The sequence below is a fragment of the Rhipicephalus microplus genome, chromosome X (assembly GCF_043290135.1).
Source record: "Rhipicephalus microplus isolate Deutch F79 chromosome X, USDA_Rmic, whole genome shotgun sequence".
Classification (NCBI taxonomy): domain Eukaryota; kingdom Metazoa; phylum Arthropoda; class Arachnida; order Ixodida; family Ixodidae; genus Rhipicephalus; species Rhipicephalus microplus.
In genome coordinates, this window is record NC_134710.1 from 49,665,501 (window position 1) to 49,671,500 (window position 6,000).

A 6,000-nucleotide genomic window follows, 5' to 3' on the forward strand; every position below is an offset into this window, starting at 1 on the left:
ATAAAGTCTAATACTAAGAGCTACCTTTTGTTCTTTTATTGTGAATACATTTGGTGAAGCAGAGCAGTACACAAGTGCCTCTGTTGATGGAGACTATGTGACAATGCCCATTGATCCTTAAAAGCAGTTTGCATCCCAAGCTGTCTAGCATGGTGTACGAGTGAAGGTTTCTAAACAAATTTCAAGATGAGGCAATTGTTGCAAATGATTGCGGCCGCGCGACAACAAGCAGGAGAATCAAAGAGAAAGAAGAATGGGAGGGCACGAGCGATAGAAATAAACATGGACGTTCTTGGTGTAGGGCTCGGGTCTTGAATACGCGACGGCAATGACGTGCTGGTCACAATGGCCTGCTTGTGGTCCCCCATTTTCTCGGATTAGCAATGGGATGTAAAGAGCTCTTATGATTGCACAGCAGAAGTCCTTGGACACCATTATTAAAGAACTGGTGCACGGCTAATGTTTTAACAATTCAGACAAATAAAACACTGTTCATTATCTTTCATTCGAGCCATAATGCTCTTTCACCTACCCTGGCTAGTACTATCAAGAGCCACAGACATCTTTGTTCCACTAAGTTCACATTCTTGGGAGTACTCCTAGATGCTCATCTAAAGTACTATCATCACATTTCACTTATAAGACAGAGGATAGCTTGTGGTATCAGAACATAATTTAAAGAATGACCATGCTTCAACTTCGCTTAAGCTATACTACCCCATTATCTACAGTCGTATTACCTACTGCATCACGTCATGGGAAAACACCTATCCATCTCATATCCTCCCACTTCAAGGTCTCCAAAACCAAGCTATTCGCATCCTAACATTCAGTACTCTATGCACCAGCGTGCCCCCCTTCTTCAGCAACATAGTGTACTAACAGTGCGTAATTTATTCAAAGATACACTGGGGATTCTTGTATTCAAGTGTTTTAACGGTTCCATAACAGCCAATGTCTTGCAAAAATTTCAATTGGTAAATGCTAATCCCACCAGGTTCGCCTCTAACAATTTTTTTACTACCACATACTCGCACTAACTACGGCAAACACACTACCATATTTGCTTTTTGGAGTTCAATACCACTATTCACTAAACAATTGTCATTCAATACCTTTAAGTAGATTTGAGTTGTCTGGTGTATGATTAATTAACGTCCCTTTTGTTCAATATTCTACTGCCATTTTCTTCATAGCCATGTATAATTACTGAAGATTGTTTTATTACCATTTCAGCTTTAATTTACAAGTTTGCTCTGTCTTCATCCCTATCATAATTACTTGCCTCTTTTTAGTTGCCATTTGTCTATAGTTATCAACATACATAGTCTTCACAGGAGCCTTGAGCCTTTAAGCCTTGTGCCATGGGACCTCCTTCTGTATATACTAACCCATATTCCTTTACATATTTCGCAACACAAATATTTTTGACCAACTGACCTACATAGCCATAACACAGCAGACAAATTGACAGGACAGACCGAATGGCTTACCCGATGGAATTTTATTAGTTTAAAATATCACCAGCAAAACGCATTTCAATTCAAGGATTATGAACATGGTAGAAATTGAAGTCATTGTGCAGTGAAAAGTCCACCCAGCCCTCGAAAAGTTGAGGTGGGTTCGACTTTGATTTCACCTCTGATGACAGATAGTACTGTGGTGTAACTGTGCTTGCAGATGACCTAACAGACCAGATTTGGTTGTTTTAGGTCAAGTGAAAGTGAAAACATCCAGCACTACAAACTGTATTTGTGATTTTTTTTTATTCAAAGTAAATATGAAGTCTCCATGGGAGCAGGTTTGCTTTGGCAATTGATAGATTCATTTTGCATTTTCAAATGTTAGCAAAGGTTATGTTGCACAACAGTTTCTTGTCAAGTAGAATGAGTAATTATGTGTACTAAACGCCTTCAGAAAAAGTCCACAAAGGCGGATGGTGTCCTTATTGCAGCACTCGTCCACACTGAGCCAAGCAGCAGTACGCGGCAGCATCCCTGCTCCGGTCACTGATCCACATTGCTTCAGGGGCCAGCCTAGAAGTAGCGGAGGAAAAATCAAAATGGTTTTAAATTTTAAGTTTAGCAACTTGCTGTCTAGCAACATTTATAGTTGCCTTTTAGGACAGTTGCATGCGAAGAAGTCTGCACTTTTGGGTGTGTCAACATCATAGAGCAAGTCACAAAGGTGGCATAACATCGAGTATAAAAACCGACAGCTGCACAAGTGGCTAAATCAAAGACTGAACGCAAGAAATGGAAGCAGAGAGAGGTTTGCATTGTTAAAAAAATTATGTGACGTGATCCCGTATTTAGTCTACTAAACTGCTCTACCATTCAAGCTGAATACACATGAATCACAATAGTGAATACGAGTGATACTCTGATAGCGAGATGAAAGGCTGCCAAGTAGTTTCTAACTTTGTGTGATTGGTTGCCGCAGCTACACGTTTAACGAAGCGGCAGTGAATTGCACGACAACAAAAAAAGAAGCACCGGCCATCCTAAAGGCACCCAGAAGCTTCCACGAAAGACGGTGGTGCAGTATCTGTATTGGGGATCCCTCTAGCTGACGTGTAAAACAGTAAATGCTGTCAAGCTTTGAGAAAAAACTGAAGCCCTAAAACTGACACAAGCAGAATTGATCACAGTGCAACCCACACTAATTAAAAAATATTCAATCTTTATCATAACTGCTGTCATTTGGTTGGTCATGACGGCATCCAGTGGACATACATAAAGCTAACCAAGCAGTTCACATGATCTGGCATAAAAGAAGAAACAACAAGATAATCATATCGTAAGTGCCAGATTAATAAAGTAAAGTTTAGGCAGCTGACTCAACATATGGTACAATCACAACGCTTTTCTGCACCGTTGGAGGTCACTCACATAAACTTAGGAGAATTTTGTAAAAAAAATGCAAAGGTTATGGCTTGTAAAAGGTTGGTGGCAGCAAAAGCGATACCAACAGTCTGATTTCCTTTCTAAACTAAAAGATGTCTAACAAAAAGTCAGTATTAGTGAGACAGTGAACCAGATTCACAGAGTCATCAACCCAATAAACGCGCAAACAGACAGCGAATTGCCCTCAGGTTTACTGCTCCATGTCATTCAGCAGTTAATGGGCTAGTGAAGCCAGCTAATTAAGACATATTGTAATACTTAAGCATGTGTATAGACTTCCCAGAAGGATTGAAGAGCTGCCTTTAAATGACGTAGCTCATCGTGCACAGACCTAAAAAAGCATCTCTTGGGTGCACACTTCTTATGCCTTTTTACATACTGCAGCCTCAATGAAGCTATTGCAGGAGTGGAGAAAGAAAACAAGAACAAAAATAAACATTCATGAACGAACCTTTGACTGCTCCTGCGAAGCAAAATATTTACCAGCACACGTGGCTCTGAGTTGAAATGATGATCAGCCTGACAGAAGAGAGAACTAAAAAGGGTAAGGCTAAGTACAGAAAGAGGGTGAAAAGGAACTTCGACAAAAACAGAATACAGCTGTACCAAGAATTGAGGTTCGTGACTTGGTGCTAGCGATGAAAGAATTGCGAAACTCAGCAGCGAGTCACAGAGGGCCATTCTCTTTTGTCAAAATGGCAAGCCAGCAGGGACACAAAAATGGATACAAAGATGACTCTGAGAAAGTGAGAAGCAAATAAAATCGTGATAAGATACAATATTTCTTATATTAAAGTCAGGTTTCCCATGGCACAACAGGCAATTCTAGGGACTTTATGCTACAATCTGGCTAGTTGTGATGACATCAGGTACCAAAATGGCCACTCAGCGTCACAAAATCTATCAAAATGACTGCTTGTGGGTTTGCTATGGAGCCACAGTGCGTAGCAGCCGAGAGAGTTTCACGATTTCTCGCACAAGCACATGACGAGGAGCTCATATTGTGTTACGGTGTCAGGGCACTGTAGATATGGAAACAAGCTTTTAAAATAATATTGTAATTACTTTTGAGGAGTGCACTTGCACTTTGCAGTACATTTTCTAGATCCTTAAAGGTTGGGCTTTTTGCTTCATGCAAAGTAAAAAAATTTTGCAGTTAGTACCCCTTTATCATCCGGGGAGGTAAGAAAACAAGTGCTGTGAAAGTGAAGCAAGCTTAAGCAGTTGCAAAAGACAAATGATTTCTTGCATAGGCAACTAGGAGGACTGAGGTATTAAATAAAGAAGTTAGAAATTATGACAAGAAGAGAGTGTGTCTCTGTATTATGTGCAGTCTTTTTACATACCACCGGTTAGCAAATTGTACGATAGGCCAAGGTTAGTCTGCATTGAAAGAAAAATGCGAACTAACTTTTGCAAGATCACCGAAATTTCAGTATGTTTTTTTAAACAACGCATAACAATTGTGTGTGAATAGCATAGCATTGTGCCATTTTGTTAGTTACACCTTTGAGTATAATTATGGTAATAATGTTAGCATAATCTGTACAAATCAAACATTACCTGTCAACCTGAGGTGTAATGATGTTTTTGTTTTGTTTTTCAAGGAGATAGAGCTAGCAGTGTTCCAAAGGGCCCAAGGAATTTCCCAGCAAGGTGCTGCAAACAGATTATAAACTGTTCATAAACTGATCATTCACAGCCCTACAGCTAGTGTGGCATCCCTGTCACGTGCACTCTGCACACAATCATAATTCATTTGCCTTACGCGAACATGCATTCTCTGTAGAAGTAAATGCCGAGAGGGTGCAATTTTTAACACTACGCGCAACTTAGCTGCAGCTGGTTATTATCTTCATTCACAGGACATCTGTCAATTATTTTACGAGTAAAGAATGCAAGCGCAAACCATTAACAATTCCGGATTACAGTTTTGATGTGCACACTGCAGTATTTCCCACACTAACTGTAGTGATTTGCAACATGGTGCTTACTCTGGGCACGCGATCGTAAATATTCACACATGCTTTCTCCAAAACACAAAGCAGCTCTGCGGTGAAGCCTCAAGTAACGCGTGCGGTACTTTTTTTATTATTTTATAGCTTTCGACAAACACGCAAAGCTGTGGGTTGCAGTTTAATTTTCTTTTTGTTGTGGTTTAATTTATTCCGCTGAAGTCTATGCGCACTAAATGCACTGTGCAACAGCAGCAATAGTCGTGCTCGCAATGGGTAGCGTAGTAACCGAAGCTGTGCCCGCCCGAGCATCGTTTGCGAACTTGAGCGCACCGACGGTCTCGTAAGCAAGTATTTTATGGCTCTATTCAGAACTTCAAAAAAGAACTTACCGAGACCAGCATCTCAACGTCTTCTTAATCTTTACTGGATACGACGGTCCACTTCTGCGTGTCTCCTGCAGTCGTTGAAAGCGGACCAACACTGCCGGCGGCAGTGAAGTGCAGCTTCGGTAGAGGCACGCTCACAGCGTTTCTCGGCAGACTTGGAAGTTTCCACGCGTCCCTCCAAATGTTCGGAAAGCGTTTTTCACGATCAAGATCACCTCAGCAAACACAGCGCGCTTATTTAGTCTTGCCTGGCAGCTACCTGCAGCATCGTCATAGGCGCAGCTATGTTTGCTGACGACCTCACGCAGCCATGTTTACTAATGAGCGCGCAGCTTCCGAGAGCCTTGCAAGAGCGCCTGATGCAGGGCATTGTGTGGGCAACGCCTCCTGTACTTTGAGTATAGGAGGCGTTGGTGTGGGGGTCCATCCGCTCGCCTTTGTACACTCGCGCCCCGGCATGCATACTGAATGCGGCGATCTGCCTACGACCGCTAGAATACATGGTTGAAAAAAAAGTACGACAAAAGTATAGCAACAAAATGTTTGAATATTTACTTTAAAGAAGACACACTAACTAAAAACAACAACCACAAACATGAATAAATTTACACATGGAAATTAGGCAACCATCTACTTATTGTAATGCGACAATCTGGCCTCAACAACAATACTAACGTTTTTGTTTTTAAATTTGCAATTGACAACCTAAATTTAACTTAACAAGTAAAACTTAGTGTTTCAAACCTAATT

The 6,000-nt window shown here is 41.0% G+C and overlaps 1 long non-coding RNA gene across 2 annotated transcripts; it reads right to left on the bottom strand.

The window, feature by feature from the left end:
• Positions 1–1,485: 1,485 nt before the first annotated feature.
• LOC119177405 (uncharacterized) lies at positions 1,486–5,618 on the bottom strand. 2 transcript variants are annotated; one of them, XR_012886681.1, is made up of 3 exons: positions 5,254–5,618; positions 4,470–4,565; positions 1,486–3,425 (listed from the first exon to the last, which is right to left on the bottom strand). It is a non-coding gene; the product is annotated as an uncharacterized LOC119177405 (long non-coding RNA). The 2 variants fall into 2 exon arrangements; XR_005110596.2 differs by having other exon boundaries at positions 1,486–2,036; positions 5,254–5,612.
• Positions 5,619–6,000: the final 382 nt, after the last annotated feature.